Below are 25,524 nucleotides of genomic sequence, written 5' to 3'. Positions count from 1 at the left end.
CATCCTCTCCGCGCTGCGCTCTCTCCCGCTAGGGTCCTGCTGGCCCACGAGACGCACTTTCACTGTGTTGATGATTTTCAATAAAGGCTTTGCGGGGGTTCCGCAGACGCTTCATAACACTTAACATGTTTTCGAATAATCATATAAATTAAAGGTTGGCTTACGTTTGGAACCCCTAATTATCCAGTTCACGTTTGCACATTTATGTGCCATTTATAGGTCTTTGGGAGATCCAGCAGCATCCCCACCCCCTGAATTAGCACCCATTGTTTTTATTATCTCAGAGTTGAGCAGTGCTGGAAGGAACCCTGAAAGGTAGAGGCTAAGGGGAGTGGAGGAGGTTAGAGGGAGTGCTAGCACTCCCCCATGCCCACTCCTCCACTCCCCATCCTGACAAGGCTTGGTGACAATTCTGGAAACTGAAAGGGATCAGAGATTTCCCTGATTTCCCATTGAGAAGGGCGACCTAATCAAAGCTGTAGAAAAGTCAACTTCTAAGCAATCAGAAATTGTCTGCTGATGTCCTCGATTGAAAGAAACCCTAGCATTCAAATGGAGTATTGAAGAACTCGCAGAAATGGCTTTTGAAGCGCTATTGTTCTTTTCCATACACAGAGGCCCTCTTAAAGGTTTAGGAAGTTCAAGATGCGGTGATTTGAAAGGGCTGCCTTGTAACTATTTGGCGACGCTGTGGGGAGGAGAGAAGAGGCCAAGGTAGGAAGCTCAAATGCATTGCTCAGGTCTTCTTGGGACCGCTGTGGCTCTCAGGCGGGAATTCAGTTCTAGACATCAACTTGGCAGTTCAATCTCTTCCCGGAACGGATTTAGAGGACGATTTGGGTAGTAGGGTTCTTGTTTTGATGGTTTGCTTAAGGTCTGAATAGGCATATCTGAAACATTTAATCATGTGCATTGTATTCAACAATAAAATCTGAATAAAAATTACCGATTGTTGAGGGAGCTATCTTTCAAGCTGTTTCCCAGTGTGTCTCATTTGCAAGACACCATTGTGCTAGAACTGCGGGGAGGGGGGTGATCCTATCAGGAATTGTTCATTTCCTCCTCCCAGAGGCAGAGAGGAATACGCTTCTTTGCTCCCCTTTGCCTTCCCGAGAAATTTTTCTTAAATGGGTGGGTGTTTGGGTTGGTACTTGACAGTACCCATCTGAACGGGGGCGGCGTTTGGTGGATCTCCAGGGAGGCTTGCAGCCACCCTGCAGGCAGTCTAAGAATTTATTTGAGGCAGCGTTTCATTTTGATAATTTACTCAAGCCCAACATTTTGTTTTTGCAGAGATTTAATCCTCCTCTTAAGCTAATAAAGCAAACAAAGCAAGAAAATCTCAGTTGCGTCTTTTAGATGGCCCTGTAAAAATAGCATACGTTCAAGGGTGTTGTCAGGAACTTTGAGTGTTGTTCAGAACTTAACGGTGGCTGCAGAGACTGTTTCCGTTAAGCAAACTGAGGATCAAGCGCTTCTCCTCGACCCCAGGCTCATCATCTGCAAAACAGGGACAATTATTATTCACCTTGTAGGTCTTTGGCAAATTCATAGCAAAAATCCCATCCATGAGTGCTTTGGCACATAGGAGGATTTCAAGACAATGGTAACTTTTCGTAGTAAGACAGAATTCTGTCAAGGAAAGTGGAAAGCATTTGCAGTTTGAAGGCCAGGACTGAATCCAGGTGCTGCCTTTGGGATGTTTGGCAAGTCACCTCTCCTATTAATAAAAATAAGAATCATTAACCTTTATGGAGTACTTAGTGTCAGGGACCCTTCTAGCCACTTTATACACATGAATGTGCTTAATCTTTCAATGACCCTACTAAGCACACACTGGCAGTCATTCCCACGGATAGATTAGGGATCTGGAGCACAGGGAGATTTGGCAGTTGGGTTTCTATTGCTTAGCAAGTGACACCCAGAACCAGGACTGAAACCCACGCATTCTGGTTCCAGGGCCCACCCTAAGCACATGCTTTGCCCCCTGTGAAGGGGGCAGTGATCCTAGCCTTCTCTCAGCTTGTTTGTACAATGGACAAAAATGAAATAGTAAGACATCTTGCAGAAGCAAGCCACAGATTTTCCCCCACTTTATATGCTAATGACGCACAATGGTTGATGTTTTCTTGCTGACAGGGTACGGGGGCTGATGCATTGGGCAGGCATTTTGAGTACGTGGGACTTTGTGACAGTTTTCAACAGGTATTGGTGGTATCTGTTCACATCTACCTGTGTGTGTGTGAAAATATTTATTAATTAATTGTAAGTAACTGATTAGGCAATTGGTCGGTAATGCAGACACTATATTCGTGTTATCAGTTACTAGCTGAGGTAAGCAGAACTTCTCAGACTAAAAGGTAAGAATAACAGGTAGTAAGAAGTTTGACCTTGGCTGCTGGGTCACCTGGCTTCAGACTTTGGCTCCCAGAGCTTGGCAAGGTCTGTGGCCGTGGCTAGCTCATCTGACTTCTGTCTCTCATTCTCAGTATAGTAAAGTGACAGTGCCTATATCATCAGATTGTTGTGCAGATTACCAGAATTAATACAGGGTGCTTAGAACAGTACCTTTCATTTAGTATGTGATGTCCCTTTGCTATTAATGCATTGTCTTCAACTGAGATAAAGCCCTTCCCCATGATAATACAATAAGGCTTGTTTGTTCTTTGGGTGTTTGTTTTGCTAACCAGGGATTAGAGAGCAAGAGACCCGGTTCAGGATTTCAGAAAACATTTTTTTTCTTTTGTTCTCTTCCATTGGAAATGGTTTCTTGAATGTTACCACTTTTTGAAAGGGAGTTGGGGGTGGTAATGCCATGCTAAACATCTCTATGTCACTGTCCTTTCCAGTGCTTATTTTAAGGAAAATCAAATAACTGTGAGGGATTGAATCCTGCAGGTGGATTAGTGAACATCCCCAGTTTACAGATTGTAAAAACAAGTGGGAACTGGGCAGGTGCATAACTCTAGAACCCAGAAGCCCCCATCCCAACTCTGAATTCTTGGACTCCTTTTCCAGTGAGGCTCCCATTAGGCCAGATTGTCTCCTCTACCAGGATAGAGAAGTGGCTTGAAAATAGAAATACAACTTGGCAAGGAAGGTGTTGTGGGGCTAAGAGCACGAGCCAGCCAGACATTCTGTACTGAGGAGTTGTCAGTAGGAAATTTGCGTTTAGATCCTTGCAAACCTTCCCTGCACTCTGTCCATGAAATGTGTGTCAGGGTATGAACTTGTGTACACACAAACAAAACAGCACACCCTAGTATGCCAATTAATCACCTGAACATTTCCCCGAGGTTGGAGAGCCAATGTTCAGGTTTCTTTTTCTGTCACATTCAATTTGTATTTGTTCTTTCATTTAGTCCTCAGATACAGGCAGGTTTTGGTTCAGGAGTCATAAAACTCCTCTGGCTTCTATTTCATGCAATATGCAGCATATTCTCTTGGAAAGAAATTGCCAGCTTGCTTTTATTATGATTATTTTATTTTATTTGAACCTGACGTACAACCAATCTACAATGCCAGTGGGGGAGTCTCATAAAACGAAAGGAAGACAGAAATAAAATTCTGTTGAATAGAAGTGCTCACAGCTAAAATGACGAAAGTTTGGACATGCAAGGTGGGCTGTTTAGCTTAGGGAATAAAAAGGAGGGTTGGACCCTTTCAGATGGCTGTACCTAGCGCCGAGCCTCAAGTCAGCAAACCCACCACTTTCAGTGAGTTTTTCAAACTCCCTGCCCCCTACAGCTGGTCCAGCCTATATACTGAGTTCTGTTTCTATTTCCTGGTCTCTGTCATTCCACTGGATCATGATCTGGAGGTGACTGTCATCTCCTTCTTTGCTGTTTGCCTCTGTTTCTCCTTGTTTCCATCTCAGTCTGTCTCCATCCGTCTTTCTATTTATTGTTATTAATCTTAGAAGTGAAAAATCTTAAGTTTAAGTGCCCCCCACGGGCATTTGTGTATGTTAAAATTGGATCTCGAATCATGAGCTTTTGAGAGGTTGACAACTGAAATCTGAATACGGCAAGTAAGCTTGGGCCTTGGGGAGCTGATCAGGACTGGAAAATGTCATCAGAGTTGGAAGCCCCATGATGGAACCCTGGTGGCTTTACAAAAAGAGGGAGCAAGACCAGAGATGCACGTGTGTGCACTTCTTTTCCCTTGCCACGTGAGTCCCTGTACCACTTCAGTGCTCTTCGCCTACGAAGGTGATCGCTGGATATGGCCCCTGGACCTTGGGCCACAGAAACTGAGTCAAAATAAACTTCTTTTCATTGCCACGTACCTATCCTGTGGTACTGTACTATAGAAAATGGACAGGCAGGAGTATCTGGGATATGAAGGAAGAAGATGCTGGGAATACATGTAAGCATCACTGCTGTGGCCGCTCGTGTTTATTAAGTACCTACTGTGGACCAGGTCTGCCTCTGTGCTGGGTATTGTGAATCATACCCAAGAATGGAGAGGTGCAGTCTGCTCTCCAGGTATCTGGCCTTGTGTTGAAGTAAGTGCTGCAGCATAAACTGTGCCACAGAAAATACCTAGAAGCTCTGGAGAGCCATCCAGACAGAGAAGGCTGCACAGGAGACTTTGCATTTCAGCTGAGTCTTCAAGGTGGACTAGGGCTTTCCCAGGGCTTAAAGGGAATCCAGCACGAAAGAACAGCATGGCACAGACACTCAGCCAAGAAGGTTTGTTACTGGGTTAGGAAGCAGCACACTTGGATGTGGTCAAAGTGTAGAATAGATAGTCGAAGTGGGCTTTATATAGAGTATTTACCAAACTGAATTCCAGAGAACACTCACCCCCCCCCCCCCCCCCCCGCAAGCTAGTTGTATTGAAAAAGAAAGATGGCTCAGTGAGAGAGTTCCATGCTGAACAAGTTTTAGAAATGTGATGAACTGGATATCCTGCTCTTAGTAAATTATGGTATGTACTGACATGTTAAAGGTTTAGAGATTTTCTGCAGCAAAGAAATTTGTTTAGCCGGGTGTGGTGGCCCACACCTGTAATCCCAGCACCCAGGAGGCTGAGGCAGGAGGAAGGCAGCCTATGCTACATAGTGAGTTCAAGGTCAGCCTGAACTATGTAGCAAGACTGTCTCACAACAACACCCCCAAAGAAATAAAAGTAAACTTGTTTAACTAAGAATTTTCTAAACTCATTTGCATTATGTGTTAGTCAAAGTATGTTGCCGTGAAAAAAAATGTTTGCCTGAGCCTTTCCTACTTAAATGGGGAAGATTTGATTTGGCGCTTATAGTTTTAGAGGATTCAGTCCATGACCATTTATTGCTTTGGGCCTTGGTGAGGCAAAATGAGAGAGCAGAGAGCACATGGTGGAGCAGAGCTCTTCACCACATTGTGAAGGGAAAGCCCCTGTCTCGGGATCCTCATCAGTGGAATCACCCCAGGATGGACTTCCTTCCACGAAACCCACCTCTTCGACTTCCTCCCAGCTCCCAGCAGCGCCTGGATGGCCTCAGAGTCTTTGGCATGTAGCCCAGTGAGGGACAAGTCAGATCTAACCCTGGCACTAAACCCTTTGATTCCATGAAGCAACTTGCAGTGTCTTATGAGGTAGACAGGGAAAATGGTTGGTAGAAAATCACTTAAGATTTTTAGAAACTTTTGCCATAAAAGTAATGGATGTGATTTGAAATAGGATAGGCTAGGATAGGATATATAATCAGGACAAAAAGTTTACATAGTAATTCAATAGAACACTCTGTACTTACTGCTCTACTACTGAAATAGAACTTCAAATACAATAGTCACTTCTTCCTGATCGTATCTCTCTTCTGCCAGATGGAATCATTACTCTAAATTTGATGTTCATCAGTCACATAATTCCTTAGACAGTGCTTTTCAGAAGAACAACAATCACCTGTTCTGGGTCATTTCGATGTCCTAGTGACATCTTTTAGAATCATGAACAGTAATTATCCAGATTGGTCCTCTGATAGTTGACTCAGTGGAGCTGTCCACTTCCACTGCAGAAGAAGTTGTAAATATAAACGCCTTCAGTGAAAAAGGACATTTATAAGTTACAATGCTAATTAATTACTCTGTACTCTGACACTAAATACTTCGAAGGTTTATGAGGGTCCTATCCTTGGAGTCCTCAAGATATAACTTATTTCTGCAACAGAGTCTTGCGGTTAGCACTCTTATGACAACCTGAGTATCTCTCTTGATACGTATGTGAGGACATCCTCCTGAAAAAGTTCACTCCATCTAAAGCACGAATCATGTTTGTGTGACATTTTTTGTTCTCATGATCCTACCTATATCCGTGTGTTCCTACTGTATGCACATCACTGTGTGGAATGCATGGCAATATTGTGGTAAAGAATACATGCTAGAAAGAATGAGAGAAGAAAGGAAGAGGACTTACAAGCTCACTGGGGTTGGCTTTTGGTACTGAATCATGGCTTTCTGGGAGATCACAGATGAGCCTTTCTCATGGGCATAGAAGGTAATCATACTGAGGAGCTACTAGATTTTTCTGTCTTCGTTTTTTCTGGAAGATTTCCCCTAGGAGTTTGGGAAGTGGTGATTACATTCCAGAAGTTAGCAGCAAGAGTGAACTTTGTGCTGTGAGTGGTCATAAATATAACAAAAAGCACACAGGTAAGGAAGAGATGCTGTGTGCAGCTACTCCCTGGCGATTCCTCAGTGGTTTTTGTGCTCTGTGACAGTGGCATGTGATCAGGCTTGAACTGTGGCCACAGTACTAAATGCATCCTCACAGAAGTTCTAAACATAAACCACAGCCATCCATATTTACTCAGAAGTGCCAGTAATTCAATCATGGATCAAGTCAAGCCGGGCCAACCCCACACTGCATCTGAAACACGGCAAGTCCTGTCAGAACACAGTCCCAGTGAATGCAAAAAGGTTACTGTAATTTATTCCTTTGGGAAGCTGAATGGATTTATAGACCATGTAGAAGTTGGACTCTTGCCAACCTTCTGCTATCTAACTTCTTAATTTTAATGTAGTTGAATTTATCAATCTTTTCTTTTATGGCTGGCATTTTTTTATGTCTTATTTAAGAAAGCCCTTTTTAAAAAAAAACAACTCTGATGCCATGAAGATATTCTCTTTTATTATATTGTGAAAGCTTTATGTCTTTGCCATTCACATTTAGGTTCAATCATCCATGTGGAGTGTGTGTGTGTGCGTGCGTGTGTATGTGGTGTGACGTAGGAATTTATTCTAATGTGCTTTCATGTAGAAAAATAATTTTTTGTAATTTTCATAGCCACTTGCTTTGTCCACTCTTTTGCTCAAACCCGTTTATTATTTAAGCTTCCTAAGAGGCCTTTGTCTTTGTCAGGACGACCATTCTAGAGTGTCGTCCTTCAAAATGTCTTGGCTTTCCTTTACCTTTTGTCTTCCCTATTTTATAATCATCCTTTAAGTTTCAAGAAAAATACTCTTGAGATTTGGTTTGCGTTACATTTCATTTGTAGACTGATTTAGGGAAAATGACATCATTATGACGTCAAATCTTACTACCCATAAATATGGGAATTCTCTCTATTTTGTAGTTCTTATTTAATCCCTTTCAATATAGCTTATAGTTTTCTCCACTAGGGTTTGTACTCTTTTGTTTGTTCAGGTTTATGTTTTTAGAAACAGTGCTTTGTATTTTTCTCTTGTAAACGCCGTCTTTAAAAACTTAAATTTTCTAGTCATTTGTTAGTTTTGCATTCCAAACTCCCCGTGTTTACCACTGCCTGTACAGTTTCTCATCTGCTGCCCAGAAGAGAACCCCTGTGTGGACAGGGCCCCCCACCCTTGCTGTCTGTCAGTGCAGGTGTCTAAGTGAACTGGCTGGTCCCGCGGGGTGGTGGGAATGCAGAGGAAGCAAGAAGGCTGAGATGTGGAGGCCACAGAGCGGCCGGCACTTTGTTCAGTGACAGAGGTTTGAGAATCACCTCTGGGTCCCACGGACAGTGAAGGAAGTGAATAGGGGGGCGCAGTACCTTTCTCCTCAGATACCCTGCCCGGCACGATCCCGAGGTCCTGAGTCCTCTCCAGTGGCTTCTGTGGCATTTCAGGCAGACAGTGATGATACGTGGGCTGCCTACGAGCCAATTTCTGGGGGGCAGCCCCATTCCAGCCGGATTTCTCAGGTATACCTCAGGTCACTGGGTATGATTCTCGCTTTCAGATGAGGCACCCAGGTCCGGGGTAGTGAAAACAGGTATCCGGAGTCCTCCGGTCAAGCTGGGGTACAAAGGCAGTTCTCCTCACACCCAGACCGGGGCTCTCTTCACCTCTCGCCCCGAGGATGTGCAGATGGTCTCTGCAGTGGAATGGTACAGTGCTGCAGGGGACCTGGGTGTGTACACAACTGTACCGCAAGTCTGTAAAGAGAGGATGTTGGCAGCGAAGTCTGAGTGTGACCCTTGTGTGATTATAGCTACCTGCTAAGTCGTTCTCGTCCTCCCTCCCTCTCCCTCCCCACTCTTTCTCTCTCCTCCCTTATGCTATTTATCTTTTCCCAAATCCATCACTCTTTCGTCCCTATCCCACTGCATTTATATTTTAGGACCTAGGGCAGATATTTGCTTCCCTCCGGGAGTTAACCCTTAGTTCATCAGTGTTGATAGCATTGCAGATTCCTCGTCCACCTTGCCAAGTGCTGACTGCTTTTTACCTTCCGTCGCATCCTGTGGTCAATACGTGTCCCATTCCTCTTTCAGGAATGAAAATAATACGTGCCGTAGGAGTTTAAGTTGATATTAAAGAGGTTTCCTCATAGAAAACAAGGTTAAAGAAAAGAGCGACTGGCTACTTGGAAAACCTGATAACGCTGTCTGTTTTCCTGTGCTGTCTGTGGGTTCACGTGAGCAAGGCCAGATATTATTCTGTACACAGCAATGTCTCCACGGAGAACGAAGACTGGATTTGTTGGAATAGCAATAAAAGAGCGTGTCTGAGAGGAAGAGGGGCCAGGACGAAAGGGATGCGAGCGCTGGACCAGCATTGCCCCCCTTAAAAAAGAAAGATCATACAGCCTAGGCTCGGTCTAAGCTCGCACGCCTCCCTCTGCCTGTGAACCCCCGACCCTGTTAGACACCCCACTTCTTGTGGCTTCAGATGTTCTCTTCCAAGCTTGTGAATCTCGATTCCTCTAAAGATTAGGCGTTCCTGAAGGACACGGTCTTTCATGTTTCTGAGGCTTGGCTTTTTGAGAAAGTTCACCATACATTTGTGCTATTTTTAAGTTTTGAAAGTTTCCCATCATTCCTTTGCAACAGGGGAAAACTCTCTGTGTAGTAAACGATTCCGAGTCTATGAACACAAAATAGAGACTTTCTTTAAACAGTTCGTTTTGAGATGTGTTTTTAGCTCCTTAGTCCCCACTACTGCTTGTCCTTCCCTTCCCTTTCTCTCCCCTCCCTTCCTTTCTCCTCCTGTCCTCCCCTCCCCATCTTTCTCTTCCTTTCCTTATTCCCTAATTTTATCAGAATCAAAGAGTTGCATGGAATCAGCAATCCACACCACAAAAGCTTCCTCACCTAGAGGCTCCAGGTGTGATGCTTATACTTGACAGAACGTGTGTGTTCGCTCTGTTTGTCATGTGCATTGTTCCAGAGAGGGAGGAGGTATTTAGGGAGTAGTTGAGAGGAGATTTCTAGCTCCTTGTCAGATCTCATAGTGACATAAGTGTGTTCCAGTTGGAATTGCTGTTGGCTTGCGGGATCTTCTGCAGCTGGTTTAAACCTACAGCCTAAAGGCTGAGTTTGTGCTGGTCAGTGTGACTATGTCAGGATAAAAGTGTCCTCTGTGTCATCCCTGAAACTACCATGACTCCCAAGCATGACAGCACAACGACCGTTGTGACCTCAGTATGAGGTCTACTGAATCAGTATTCAAGAGAATAACACCAGGTAGCTTAACAGGAAGGATTTAATAAAGGAAACCAGTTACAGAGGGGTTGGAAGAGCTGACCGTGTGCTAAAGGACAGAGACCATCAGGAAGCTGGCTCTTCTACATCTGTTGGCACTAGGATGATGCGATTTTGTCAGAGTTTGGAGCAAGTGCTCATGAAGGACAGGCCACACCAGAGAAAGGCCAGGGTTTGCAGCTGCTGGAAGCATAGCATTAGCTGCACAGTAAATGTACAAAGCCCGCAGGGGTGGGCTGGACCCAGGAGAAAATCACACTTCAGTGGATGCTACTTGAAGCAGAGAAAGGGTGGGAAAGGTGCTGATTTCTCCTCCAGCCTCCTGTCTCCTGCCAGTCTTTCCCATTAAGGAAACCTTACTGGGAGACCATTGGCAAAGAAGCCTGAGAAGTGTGGCTGGGATCAACTTTCTCTAGCAGCCAACAGAGCAGGACAACAGGCCAGAATGGGATCTAGGGGAAATAGACCAAGGGCTTGCTGCTTTCCTGGGAAAGCGCAGGCCATTGTTGCTTGACAGCAGGGACATATGCTGGGGAGTGTGTCCTCGGGCAGTTGTGTTGTGTAATCATAGACACACTTACCCAGACTGGATGGGACAGATCCATCCAGATGTCCTCTTGTGGCATGTGACTAGCTACCTTGAAGAAATGTTTATGAATATTACAGAGTTAAGGGAAAACAGTGAAGTGAAACTCTTTGTTAGGATTCACTTCTCATCCCCTCAGCCTTCCTGCTGCATCACACCTGTCCTCCCTGTGGCGGGAAGTTGAAAGGTCTCTGCTCCCAATGGCCCATCTGTCTTGTCAAGGGAACTCTGAGCCCGGAGCCCTGGGGAGTAAGGTGGCAGCACAGGACTGACTACACAGTCCCTTTTCTGCAATTCTAGAAACTGAAAGACCCTGGGATTCCACATATTTTCGGTAACTTGTATAGTGGTGAAAAACCTGCTGTGACCTTTACTGCATGGGGCTGCTTGGAATCTGTTGATCCCTCTCGGTGGGGATGGCTGAGCATTTTACTCCAGAAGCAGTCCCAGATCTGAGTACAGGGTGTCACCCCACACTTCAGTAGGCTTAGGGCAAATAAAAGGCAAGTGTATGGTACAGCATATGCTGCCTGCCTGAAATAAAGTCTGCCTTCTAAACGCATCAGGTGCCGGGGAATTTAGCGGAGGCTTCGTGAGCCTGTGTTTCAGCACTGCAGAGGTTGAGCGAATGGAAGTGTGGTCCAGTGGTAACCTGTAGCTTGTGCACACTGTGGCCCCCGTGGAGTCCCGGAAGCCCTGTGGCCTAGCAAAATAGCTGTCTGTCCTGCAGATGAGGAAACTGCTGTGAATCCAGCCTGGGCACATCCATTCCAAGGTTGCCCAAGGATTCCTAGTGCAGCTGGACCTTCTTCTGTTCGTTTCCCTTGGCAGGGAAAGAAAATTTGGTCTGATTCTTGGGTTCCGTGCACTCTAACATTTAAGTGCTGGATGAAAGGTAGGAAGGCAGCAGGTGAATATCTAGGTAAAACCATAGTGGTCACAGTAATCTTACATGGATGTGGGCAATGAAAGGCCTATGCTTGGACACTGGCTGACCAGCACACAGTCTGCCTGCTCTGGGTCTCTAGAATGGAGCTGGGGGTGCCCTGGACAATGAAGATGATGAAGATGCTGGTGATTCTGATGGGAGATAATGCACCTTCTCTATCCATACCAAGAGAACTAAAGGCTTGGTGTGAGAGTACCCTGATGCTTCACCTATTATCACCTTCTCCGTTTAGTTGAATTACTTCACCCATTGGCTCAGAGTTTATTAAGCACAAAGGTGAGCTCCATGGGTATGGTCATACACCTGGGTGTGGTGATGACCACCTGTAACTCTCAGCTACTTGGGAGGCTGAGGCAGGGGCATTGCCAGTTTGAGGGCAGCATGGGACCAGGTAGCAAAATACAAAATAAAAGGGCTGGGCATATAGCCCAACTTAGTGGTATAACACTTGCTAGCATATGCAAGGCCCTGAGTTCCATCCATAGTATGCCTCCTGCAAAACAACCAGACTTTTCTTTCTCAAGATCCAGTAATCGTCAGGCTAGCACAGATAAGCAGACAGGAAGGTGGTGGCTAAGGACAACCCAAAAGGTGTTCACTGGGGTAAAACAGTAAGACAGGGATCGGCTCAGGAAGGGACAACATGTAAAGATTTTGAGGGTCACTTAGAATTTGCTGGTGGGTCTTTCATGCAGTAACTATGTTCTGGAATCTGTCTGTGCTGGATCCAGGCTTACAGGGTTGGTGTGACAGGAATTGTTGTGGCCCTCAGAGTGTGTGTAGTCCATTGTGGAAGACACACATCAGCCCTAGGGGTCAGGGGGATGTGAGAAAGATGGAAGTGAGTACCACTGAGGTAATTTGGTGCGGGTGGGTCATGGACTGACTGGTGGGTGGCAGGAGTCAGGGGAAATGAGGCTGGACCATTGCCAGGACCGGTGCGGTGTGGGTGCCCCCAGAGCCCCTAGTCTTAGCAATGAGAGTGTGGTTGGGTAGATTCTGTCAGAATTGCCTTTCCTGATTCACCAGTAGCCTGGGATCAAAGACTAGTCTACAAAGAAATACAGTTGTGTTTACTTAGGCAAAGGGTGTGTGTGTGTGTGTATATGTGTATCGGGTGAATTGTGTCATGAGTGGTCTTACCTGTGTCTCCCATTGTAAGAACTGCTAGCTCAGGTGCCTGCGGTCTCCCTCAGGTCTACCTGGGGGAGACTGGCCAGGTGGGGAACAGGTGAGCCCCTGTTTGGCCCCAATCAATAGTCACATGAAGAAACGCTGTACTGATGTAGCCAGGCCTTTGTTTGTTTCAAGAAAAACTAGAAGTCTTGCTTTTTGTGTAAAGCCTTCTTTTAAAAATTTTGGCACTAAATCAGTTAAAACAAGTAGCAAGACGCTTTGTGGGGTAAAGATGTTTAGCCTATGGGTTGTCTTTTAGCTTATGCATAAACCACTGGTGAACTCTGCCCTGCTGTTTATAATTAGTATATTGTAGCTGCATGAATCTCCCTTAAGTGCATATCCCATCAATATAACAGGGATATTTGGCCATATACCAGGGATAAACTGGGCCAGCTTTGGCAAAGGGCAATACACCTGCAAGATAGCTAAATGGCACAAATTGGTCCTCATTTGTTTGTATGCCTTCAGTCACCTCGCTTGACCTTCTCGTCACACATTTGGGCTACTCGGTAAAAACTTCAGTAGACCAGGTCCACGGTAATCCAGTGTTTTCTTCGCAGTGTCCTGGGCAGCACTGATTTTGCTGTCTGTCTAAGTCCACAGCTGCCTTAATTAAACGCATTATGTACAGCCCAGGAGGGCAGCCCCTGGGAGGAGTCAGATGAGCAGAGTTAGGGTCTGTAATGACGACGCTTCCTCGCTTTATCTTTCAGGGTTGCGACTCCCAGCCCCTGAAATATGCACATTTCAATCCAGAGTGAGAACACAAGCAACTTAGTAGTTACTGTGGAATTGAGTGAATGTCATAAATATTTATTTATCTTTTTCATAGCTGGCATAAAAATATTAGGATATAAAAAGTTGTTCGGTATAAAAACAACAGAAAATTCATTGGCTATACATCTCCTGAATGCGTGTGTCTCTTCGGGTTTTCATTAGCGTCTAGCAATAGACTTTGAGAAATTAGATTTGAACAGAAGCTGCAGCAGAATGTGAAAGTGCCTCCTGCTCATAATTAACCTGTTTTAAGCAAGGATCTATAATACACAGCAGCCTCTTTTTAACCGTGTAGTGGCTATAGGCATGTGGAATGTCTTTGCCTTTCAGAATTTTTAAAATAAAATTGTGTCATGTTTGTTCCATTTGGAAAACACTAGAAAGTATAAGAGAGGGGGAAACCCACATAGATTTCTTTCTACCCAAAGGCAATCACTGTTTCATGTTTTGAACAGTAGGGACAAAATGGCTCCAGTTTGAGGTGAGACCAGGATGGGTTTCTGCCCTGATCATCCTCCATTTACTTAATCTGAATCTTAGTTTTCTCATCTGTGAAATTGAAGTAAAGGTATATATTGTATCTTCTATTTTGATTGTTACAGCAGATAGTGCATTTTAGAATTTAGCACTTTGCTTGGCACCTAGAAAACATCGGAAAAAAAAACTATCATGATTAATTTTTCTATTTTTGCTATAAATGTTTTACTTAATGAAGCTTATACTCTTATGTTCAAAAAACCTTATATTCTGATATCTCCTTTGTAAACATTTTTTATTTATTTATTTATTTATTTATCTATTTTTTTTTCAGTACCGGGGATCAAACCTCTGATCTTGCATTTGTGAGGCAAGCCATGGAACCACTGAGCTAAATCCCTGGCCCTGTAAATCCTCTTTAAATGACCTTTAAACAGGTATAGACTATGTAGCAAGTGTATCATAATTTAACCTCTTCTTTTCTACTTTTTTATTAAAAAATAATGCTTTGATGAATATTTTCTGGGTGACTAACATCTTCATCTATTGATCTTCTGTTCTGGCTTGCTTTTAAGGTTAGTTTAGTGATTACATTTTCACGGGGTGTAGGCAGTCATAGCCAAGATTTGTCATTGGAACAGTGAAGAGGCCTTCTGTGTCCATGATGTCCAGTGTGACAGCCACCAGCCACAGGTAGCTGTTCAATGTTGAGAATAGCTAGTGTGACTGAGAAACTGAAACTTTGAAAACATTGTTTGCATATGATTTTAGTTTAAATAGAAGCTGGTGGCTCCCATCTTGAACAGCATGACCTCATACTGCTCAAAGAGGATAGTGCACTACGCTGAGATTTTGCATTTATGCAGACACATATTCAGATGTTCAGTTTTTGTCTTTCGCTGTTTTCTTTTAAATCCAGGTAGAGTCTGAAGATCCTGCCTTTTACCTTTTATTACTTGCTTTTAATTTTGACAGAAGATGGGTAGAGGATGTCTCACTCACCTGCTCCCATGCGAAATTGGAAATCTGAATTTGGCATGTTGACTTACAGGAAGACCTTTCAGGCTGTTCATGAAAATCTATCTTATCTGTGGCTGATTTCAGTCTCGAAGGGAACTTCTGGCTCCTCTGACCACATCTAGGTATAGTTTAGCTGCAGCAATGGCTGCAAGTCAGGGGCCCCAGCAGTTCAGTTGTCACGTGTCCACTTTACTTTCTCTGTGCTGTTCTGTAGGCACCCTGATCCCAAGCCCACAATCCAGTCTTCCATTGCCCTGGCAGCCCGAGCAAGAGAGAGGGCTTTGCTGTGGGCCCACAGAACAGCCTGGGGTTGGATCTCAGTGAACTTGTTCTCACTCCTGAACCAGTCTGTGTGGCCAAGATTGAGCGGGTAGAATTTGTACTCACTGGCCAAGAGTGGACCTCAGTTCCACCTCTGCAGTCAGAGGGTCAGAGCAGGACCACCAAGCTGCACGGACTGCAGTTGGGATAAGAGGATAATTCCGCCCAGGAAGATCAGTGTGGACCTGGTACCCTGGCAGCCTGGTGGTCACACGGCACTTAATTGATGCGTAGCCCTCTGTGCATTAGCCAGGACAAAGCAGTTTTAATAATCTGACCTGTATCTTCAAAGCAACCTTGGTTCCTCCAGTTCCTTTCTTAGGGAAGTGAGTTTGTGGGGTGGGCGGTGGAGATGAAGGAAAGCAGTAGAAGTTTCTCTCCTGTGTGTTGCTGTCAATTCACAGATAGCAGGCTTCTGTCACTTAGTGGCACCGTCCCTTATCCAGACGCACCTTGCAGTTATCAGAGATAGGGTGTCTACGTTCTGTCCGGTCTTTGTGTTTGTGGCAGCATACACACATGCTAATCCCTCCTCTCTAGGGAGTAACTGTGCCCCTGAGAGTTAACGATGTAAGCAAATCGATGAATCTATTGTGATTATTTTTCTTTATGAATAAAGTGGAAGATGGATTGCCCAAGCCCCTTCTTCAAAGAACCGCAACCGAATGGGAGCTGATGGGATTTGCATGTCCGACTCTGTATAATCTAGGAATCAGGCAGAGAGTGGGTACTTCAGTTTCCTGCTGGTGTAGGACAGCAGCTTGGGACTTCTGGGTGTAATTAAACTACCCCTTCTAGTAATTACAGAAAGGGGCCCACTGCCCTTAAACGTGACTGCATCGTATCAGATCATCATGAAAGCTTGAAGTTATTTATTTAATCAGCCAAGCCCATGCAGAAAACATTTTATTAATATTCCAATTTTCTGATTCATCCCTTTGCATAATAAATACGGTGACTAAAGCAGTTTTTTTTTTCTTTTACGTTCATTCCCAGCCTCTAAGAGAGGGTGAAATTTTGTGACACTGCTTGTGCCAGCTTTCCTTTAAAGTCTTCAGCATAAAGCATATCAGCAAATTAATATTTCTCAACCACAAGATGAGATTTATCTCCCAAGTGTCAGTTCATTTCTTGTCCTAGCATCTTGTCCTAGTGAGATCACGGACGGTCACTTTTATCTTTCTCTGTGTTTTGTATTTCATTTTCATTGTGGCAAGGGTGCTGATCCATTATCAACTTTTAACGAGTCAGTCGCTGTCGTACAATGTCAGTACGGCAATGTCAAGAACAAGACTCTGTTTTTTAGTGTTATTTGATTTTCAGTGAGACCTCGGGTGGGTTCTCCATATTTGAAAAAAGACCTCAGTAGTGGACCTCAGCCTCAGCAAGTCTCTGTGATCACTTCTGTGGCATTGTCAAGGCTGGGCTGAGCTACCGGTGTGCCTGTAAAAGAAATGAAGGACTGATGGGCTGTGTAGCATAGAGAACTAGGCCCAGAGAGAATATACGAATCCTCTTCTCAGACTGGTCAGAAGATCTGTGTCCTTAAGCTTCTTACTTGCTGTCTCAGTACCTGCATACACTCAGCTGAAGAAGGACTTAGCTGCATGATCTCCAAGATCCCTGCCCACTGTGATGCTCTGAGGCTTTACGCACACTCTGATGTTTTGTTCACCTCCCTGCAGTAAGGTCCCATGACTAGCGAGTAGCCTGGGGTCACATGCACATACTGGCTTCTCAGAAGCCATCTTAGTCTCCCCGACCCAAGCTCTTTTCTCTTCTGCGCTTGCTGTGCTTTTCACGAAAGACGCTGTCTATCAGAGTGGGCATTTTTCTGTGTCTCATCTTTCTCATCAGGCTCTGAGCTCCTTGTGAGTAGGGGTCTTTTAACATATGTTTTTCCATTTGTCAGAAGTATGTTGATTTAGACCCTTGGTAAAGATGTGGTAAGCATATGAATAAGCTACTTTACATTTTCAGGGCCTTAACAGGCTAAGACAAAGCTAAAACCGGATACAAATATACCTAGAACCGGACACCTATGTAGTTGTGGTGACATTGCTTAGGTACTTACCCCATACAATGTAAATTCAGTAGTTTCTCTGGGAGATTTCATTTTAATGTATATGACATGCCCAATATTTTGCAGCCGAGTGGAGAGATAAATCATTTCATGCCTCTAATGGAATCCTTTTATACATTTCTGATTATTCAGCACCTCACGGTAGGACTATGCTGTGTTACTTCCCATCATGTCAGATGTGGCCTTTTTGGTGGTGAGGTTATTCCAGGGCTTTCTGAAAAGCAGAGAGTGCCTCCGTCATCATCACTGGCGTTTTGATGTTGAGAGATTGTTTTTGTGTGGCCTCCAGGAGAGCCAGTCTGCAAGGCTAGACAGTGTGTGTACATTTACCCACATCAAGGAGACCTGAGCTGTCCTCTAGAAAATGAGGTTCAAGCCGCATCAGTGTCAGTGCCTGAGACTAAATAAATCCCATTTTGTGATTGCACTGTGTGAATGGTGTCTAGGGTGTCGGGTTGGGCCTGGCTTTGATCGCTTCTCCTCCCTCCGCATTACGAAATGGACATTCTGAGGTTTTGTGTGACAAGTATCCTCACTAGACAGTGCAGGCCCATCAGATAATTTAGGGCCTGCACTTGGGAGGCCACCGTGGAGCAATGTGAGATATTAACATTAACCAGAGACGATGTGAAAATCACTCTTTTGGCTTGTTAAAAGAGAAAGACTGGGGCTGGGGATTTAGCTCAATGATTCCACCACCTGCCTTGTAAGCACAAGGACTGGAGTCCCCAGTACCAAAAAAAAAAAAAAAAAAAAAAAAAAAAAAAAAAAAAAAAAAAAAAAAAAAAAAAAAAAAAAAAAAAAAAAAAAAAAAAAAAAAAAAAAAAAAAAAAAAAAAAAAAAAAAAAAAAAAAAAAGAGACAGAGAGAAAGCTACTTGAATCATCTCGTTTTCTTGGTATCCCATGTTGTAGGAGCGGAGAGGGACTCTGGCGAGTCTGTGGCTGTATGCTGGGTGTCCATGGGCACCTCAGGAGACCTTTCATAGCCTTTGTTCATTCAGCCACTGGAATAAGTGCCTACTATGTGCCAGGCACCATTTGAGCAATGAACATTAGGAGTGTTTAGATAGGAACAACTTTGCAGATGGGGCCCATTGCCTTTATCATTCTCTCTACCTCAGGTCTTAAAAATTAACCTGAAGAATAATTGCTCCAGTACCAATAATGCACTGTTCCTCTTTGCACTCTCTTGCATGCTCTGGCAGACCCTCAGAGGTGGTGTTTTGCATCTCCAGTACTTATATCCGGGGTGAGGGTTCACACAGATGAGCCCTGCAGCTGCCAGGCACTGGTGCTACAACAAGTGGGAAAGACACTAAATGATAATTCCAAAGGCCCTCTGATCACCTAACCCTTTGGAAATGGCTCACAGTTTCAATTTGGTGGGCACAGGCATAGGTAGCCATACCATCAGTAAGTACCATGCACTCTGGGAAGAGGGATGGGCTATTATGGTCTAGCACTGCTCACTTACAGCAACTGTCATAGCCCATCCGGCACTGGTGCCAAGTGTCTTAGATGTACTGGATCTTCATTACGAGGCAGATGTCTTAGAATTCGTTGAGTCCATTAGGTCTGCTATGGCTTGGATGGATGGGTGTCATTTTTCTGTGATAAATACAAAGCAACAATAAATTAAGTCCAATGTATGTACTAGCAGTATGATACTGGGCAAGTCACTGCTTTTCTTAGCCTTGTTTTTCTTACCTATAAAATGAAAGCTTTTTACCTTCTACATGCTAGGATGTGTAGATAGGATTCTCGTTCCTAGTACCGTGTTTGCTGAATTAGGGAGCTGTGGAGAGGTATTTGGGTCATATATGCAATGTGCAGAATACTGAGTTCTCCCTCTTGGCCTACCTTCTGAAGCATGTGCACATTAGTAAAGTAAATATGCCTGTCAATGTTCTAATTTATTTTAGGAAATGATAAAAGCCAAGAATCACAGATTTGAATTAATATTAAAATTATATTTAATTAAGACAATCCCATGTGAGATCAGAAAACTGTGCCATCCATTCATGTATCTGTGCATCCATCCATCCGTATATCCATCCATCCATCATGTTATCGTGGTGTTCATCTTGAGCACCTGCTGTATGCTCAGTGCTGTGCACAGTGCTTAGAAGAAAAGAGTAAGATATAGTCCTGGCCACAGATTTCCCCTTATCCCCCACAAAGGATAGACTAGACGTTTACACTAAAAAGCAGTCACTCACATTGTGCTCTGTGTGGCGGAAGTGATGTCAGCCTCCCGCAGAAAAGAAGAAAAAAAGATTCCTCAAATCTGGCCCCTGCAAGCATCTTTAATCATTTCAAGCTTCAACTAGGGACTAAATTGAAGGGGAAAACTGTGAAAAGCCCATTTATAAACAAAAGCCTGGCCAGAAGTCAGACTGCATTTGCTCTGATGAAGGACTTTAGTCTCAGAAGAGCATACATACATTCAGACCCCATCCCAGCCTTCAAGTCAACGTTCAAAGGAGGGAAAGGCCACACAGAAAATGCAGCGTAATTGGGCACCCTGGGAGGAATGGGACAAAACCCAGGGAGCTTTGTGAATGCTCAGCATGGTCCCCGAGCCCAGAGCCAACATCACCAGCCTTTTAGACTGTAGAAGCACACATGACACTGTGAAGTCATTCAGAGGCTGTGTAGCGTGGACTGGAGGAGGTGGACCTTGGGTTGCTAACATGGAAGAGGTTTTTGTTGTGGGTTTTTTTTTCTTTTTCTTTTTTGAACTGGGGATTGAACCCAAGGACTTTGCATTGAGCAACAATCCCAGTCCTTTTTAAAATCTTGTTTTATTTTATTTTGAGGCAGGGCCTTGCTAAATCTCTAAGTTACCCAGAATGGGCTCAAACTTGTAGTCCTCCTGTCTCAACTTCCCAGAATTTTGGGATTATAGTTTTGTGCCACAACACCCAGCTTTGTGTTGTGTTTTAAGATGGTAGGTAAGAGAAAGGGAAAAAAAGAGAACAGAAGGAAAAAATGGAAACAAAGCTTTCGTAAATAAGGAAGGGAAGAATCGTTGAAGGGAGGAGAGGAAAATATGAAAAGAAAGAAGAATCAAGATACATTATGTAGAGGTACAAATTCCCTGTGATGACTGTGATTTTTACACGTATGAAAAGTGTGCAAATAAACTTAATTTAAAAAGGTAGGAAACAAATAAAATTTATTATCAATTCCAAAAATTAAATGACAGTCGTGGAATGAACCGTTTCTAGATAAGGAGAGGTTTGTGAGATGAGAGAGAAGGTACTGAACACTTCTCAACAAAGTTTCCAGAGAGAAAAATATTTTAACACAAATAACATAGCGGTGTCCTCGTCATTTCACAGTCCATGGTCCTGCATGTTTCTGTTCTCTCCACGTTCACCTCCCTGCCTGCCAAACTCCCCTCATCCATCAGTGCCCAGTCCCTTGCCCTCGATCCTGGCCATCAGCATGAATGGCTGTCCTTATATGAGAGCCATGCTGTCATGACACGTGCACGTTGCCCAGAACACTGGCCTCACCTCTTTCTCTTGAGCCCTCCCCATGCCTATGAAAAAGAGTGCTCGATGACACTGATGTAGGAACGAGCAAATGCAGGAACGGAAAGCCCTCAGCACCTTGTGTCTCTGCTAAACTTGTGCAGTCATGTGGAAGTCATTTTGGTTGTTGGGCAGAAAGGGGACCAAGTATCCTACCTCACAGGCAGATGATACAGAGGCAAGAGAGCCAAAGTAGTGGACTGAAGACACAGGAGAAGGGGGCTGATGGGGCAAACAAGACTGCATTTTAAAGGGCAGAGCACAGGGCCTCACCCTGAGGTGCAGATCATCGACATCAACAGTCAGCTAGGCTGTGTGATTGCTCCCTAGCTGTCCTGGCTTCTGATGGGGAGATGGGTAATAGGGTGACAGGTGGTTGGTAATTTTGGATAATGCCTGTTAGCAGCATGCTGTGTGAAATACCATGTCACTCTTGGGAGTCTTTGGTACGCAAAGAAGTGGATTGTGGATACTTTCTAAGAGATTATGTAAAATAGGTTGCATTTATCAGGTGACACTTGAACAGTCTAAAAACTGTTATTTCCCAAGCTTTCCCAAATTCACGGAAACTCAGACCCGGAAATTCTTTCTTGAGTCAAATCAGTTTGGGAAGATTTAGATTTCAGATACATAGGAGATCAATGCACAAGCTAAAGGCTCTGTAGAATTCTGCTGGAAAGAAATATATTTAACACTTTTTAACTCAGTGTTTTGAGCTTTTACAGACATGGCACCGCCCCCCCAATAGAATTCACAGAAACTGTTTTAAATCATACTGCTCAGAAATGTGGTCAAACCATGTTTTCCAGAAGCATCTGCAGAGAAGGCTCATTGCAAAGTATTTCTTTCTGTGTGAGCGCCTAATTCTCCTATAACAAAAGGAACAAAGTGAGTCCAGCTTAGTCACTCTTGTAGTTGCGAAAGGAAAAGATAAATCTGAAGCTAGTTCAGGACCAGAAAGGAACCTATTTTGTCAAGGTTTAAGGTTCAGTGAGCAGCGATTGAGATCTCCTGTATTTCAGACAACCACAAAGGCTGTTTTTGTGCTTCCAGACTAAAGGCTAATGTACCTGTGTGTTACTATTGGAAGGCAAATGCTTCTCCAAGCTCTCTGCCTTTAGCAGTTTGTCACTGCAGCACAATGCCTGATGGGTCTGAGAGAAGAAGGGGAATGTAATTCAATCTACGTTAGGAAAAGATTGCTGTGAATAAAGTACCTGTGTTAGCTCTACTAGTGTGGTTAGATCTAATATAATTGTTTTGACCTTGTTCTTTCTTTGTACCACAACTGATAAAAGTTGACAGATAAAACCCATTCACATAAACAGTCACATTGTAATGCTACACTGAAAACTACTAATCTAATGAGCAAAACCAGGAAAGGTTAATGAGGAAAGTTTTTAATCAGAATGTGTCAGTGTGTCATGTATATTTTTGTCAGTTAGTTAGGGCATCTGTCTCAGGGGTCAGGAAACTTTCTGAAAAGGACCAGATAGTAAATGTTCTTGGTCAGGCACATCACATGTTCTCTGTGGCACCTCAGCTTTGCTTGGGAAACTCAAAAGCAGCGGCTGACAATATGCACGTATGTTCCAATAAAACTTTATTTATAATAATAGGGACAGAGTCAGATGTGTCCTTTTGGCCATAGTGTGCTGAAGTCTGGTCTATTTCTTTGATTAGAAGTATAATCACTGCTTATGAGCAGTTCCTGAATTGTTTGCCTCCATCAAATCCCTGTGCTTGAAGCAGACCTTCAAGAGAACCAAAAATTCTTTTAACAGCACCACCGGTGACAACTGCAATAGACAGATCATTGTTGCAAGCAGTGCAGGTTCAAACATTGTTCTACGAGCTCATTTAACTGGGACAACAACCCTATCACATAGGTGCTCCTCTTCTTATCCCTCTTTGCATAAAATCAGGTCAAGCATAGCTTACTCTAGGTCCACAGCAAGAAAATAGCTTGAGCCATTCCATCATGTGTGTACAACAGAAATGTGTAAACCTTGTCTTGTCAACTTAAAAAATAAATTTTAGGGGCCAGGGATTTCAGGGGTTCCACCACCTGCCTCACAAGCACAAGGACCTGAATTCGATCCCTGCTACCAAAAATAAATAAATAAATAAATAAATAAATAAATAAATAAATAAATAAATGGATAAATAAATAAATAAATAAACAAACTTTAGACCAAAATGAAAAAAAAAAATGCTCCACAGTGAAAGGGTGGTTGATCCTGAGTGTGGAACCCAGGCAGTGTCTCCACTCTTCCCAAGCACAGTCTCTTAAGGGAACTCTGGTAAAAGCTGATCTTCTGTGGTTTAGCTAATAGCCCAGGGTGCTCTTGCATTGCGCTTTGTGACCTTGCAGACCTGTCACCCCACTCTCTCCATCTGCATCTTCAAGTCCCACCTGCATCTCCGCCTGAGCTCCATGGGCACGCTGGCCATTCCCAGAGTACATCAGTCGCTCTCACTGGTCAGGGTTTGGAAATGCTGTTTCATGCAATGGGGTTACACCTTTCCCTGTCCTCTTCACCTGCATAACTTCAGCTCATCTTTCAGGGCCTCTTCCGCTTTCTCCAAGTCCTCTGTAAGTGTTCATTGCTGTCTCGTTTTTATTCTAGCTGCATTTGCTCAAATTTAATTTATTGGTTTAAGTCTCTTCCCCAAGAGGCCCAAGTTAGCCTTGTCTCATTCAGCACCCAGTGCAGTGCTTTACATCTATCCAGCAACAGGCTAGATTTTGCAAATAGGTTTTGCAAAGAGGGATAAGTGAGAGAAGCCATTCATAATGTACGAAGAAGTAGTGGTGCTCATTACAAACCTTGTTAAATGACCGTGAAGGTTTGGGCTAACTCCTTTCATATAAAATATCCTTACAGCGTACTTGAAAGAGTCTGTTCTTAATGATCATTAAGAAGTTTGTGGAGCTTGATCCAGATTCACCTTACTAAGGAGAGGCACATGAGTGATAAGAACTGTGGTCAGAATTCTTGGTATGAACACTATATTTTATCTTTTAAAATGCCATTTCCCAACATCAGTTTGCCTCTTGTGTGTGTATGCATGTGGATTTGTTTGTTTATGCGCATTATTTTGTCTTAAATATGATAGCATGAGCATATTTATTATTGCTTCAGAGACATAAAGTTTATTTTTTGTTCCATTGCATCAGATACACCTCTCTAGGCTCATGAGCTCTCTCATAGTCATCTTTGCTTTCCAGAATAAGCCTTTGCGCATAGTAGATGCTTAGTAAATGTTGATTGTCAAGTATATACAACGAACCCAGCAACATATAGGATTCATGCTTTTAAAAATTCAAGTTTAACCAAGTACTGTACATGGAAGCATGAATCAGTCATCTCTTTAGTGTGCTTCCCAGGTACCAAGGGGAGAGCCAGGCCACAAGGAATATGGAGATTCGCAACCACGCATGACTGCTTCTCTTGTGTATCAGATGCATGCTGTGCTGCATCAGGTGTGTGTCCAACCCACAGTCCGGGACTGCTAACAACACAGCCCCACAAGACTGAACTTTTGACATTACTATGTGACTTCCAGTGATATTTTTCATGACTTGATTGTGCAGGGCTCGAGCATACACTGTGCAGGCAGCAGGAGAGTGTCATGGAGGGAGGGATCTGGGCAGTGCTGACTCTGCTTCCTGTGCACAGCCAGGTGGATAGAGGCCCTGTGCGTGAAATGTCAGTGCTCTGTAGCCTAGTGAGGAAAATGCAGCCATGCACAGCGATAGGATCTCAGCCTGCCTGCAAGGGTGTGCGCCCCTGTGAAGACGGGCATTTGTTGCCGTTGAGCAGACATTCGGGGTTCTTATTTAATTATTAAGCATGGGCTTGTCATCGTGGTTCAGTGTTGTAATAAAGTGGATTAAAATAAAGCTTTGGTGTTTACATACATTAATTATATTATGTATTTTGTACATAGCCCAAGACAATTCCTTTTTACCAAAAGGTTGGGCGTTGTTGGACACTTGTGGAAGAGCTGTGAGCTACCCTATTCACTAGTGCTACATCGTTGTGGCAAAGTGTAGCAGGAAATGAAGGTGCTCCTGTTTCAGGCTTTCTTCATTCACCCCTCTGAGTGTATTAGTACCCCCCTGGCCTCTTAGGCTACATTTTTTTAGTGTCACAGCACCAAGCACAGTTCAAGGTTATGAAATATAGCACTTGTGAATGAAGTGACATTCTTGAAACCACCATGCAACTTCTTATGATGGAGTGAACGCTGGTTGTGGGCAGGAGCCTGGGTTCACATCCCAGCCATGTCTGTACGTGTATCAGCTCAGCTGATCCTTTCCAGCTGGGGATAGCTAGGCTACCGGGGATGAGGTTGAAGGACTTAAATCACTTTCAGGAACCATCGTGTAACCTAGGAGATTCTCAGGATACCAGGGAAATGCTTGTATAAGCCATGAGGATTGTTAGAGCAGGGAGGCACCACAGCTGGATGAGGACAGCTAGGAATTCAGGTGTTCTGAGAGCAGAGTTCCTTCTCTCCATCATCTGGGACTATGGTAAGCATGGCTAATATTAGTGAACAGGAAGTCGGGAGAAGAGGAAACACAGCAAAAAATGAAAATCTAGGAAGATCGTGATAGGTTGAAAATGAAATGAAAAGATGATAATGCTGGCTTT

At 43.8% G+C, this 25,524-nt stretch overlaps 1 protein-coding gene and 1 long non-coding RNA gene across 11 annotated transcripts in view; one reads left to right on the top strand and one right to left on the bottom strand.

The window, feature by feature from the left end:
• Positions 1 to 25,524, top strand: part of Dab1 (DAB adaptor protein 1) — a 768,539-nt gene that overhangs the window by 382,060 nt on the left and 360,955 nt on the right. The window lies entirely within an intron of this gene.
• LOC104847965 lies at positions 1,354 to 9,776 on the bottom strand. Its single transcript, XR_776265.1, has 3 exons — positions 9,539 to 9,776; positions 7,997 to 8,380; positions 1,354 to 1,500 (listed from the first exon to the last, which is right to left on the bottom strand). It is a non-coding gene; the product is annotated as an uncharacterized LOC104847965 (long non-coding RNA).

Source organism: Fukomys damarensis, unplaced genomic scaffold (genome assembly GCF_012274545.1).
Source record: "Fukomys damarensis isolate Sample0158 unplaced genomic scaffold, DMR_v1.0_HiC HiC_scaffold_23, whole genome shotgun sequence".
In the NCBI taxonomy this organism is placed as follows: Eukaryota; Metazoa; Chordata; class Mammalia; order Rodentia; family Bathyergidae; genus Fukomys; species Fukomys damarensis.
The sequence above is the reverse complement of the archived record's forward strand: the minus strand, read 5'-3'. Positions and strand labels throughout refer to the sequence as shown.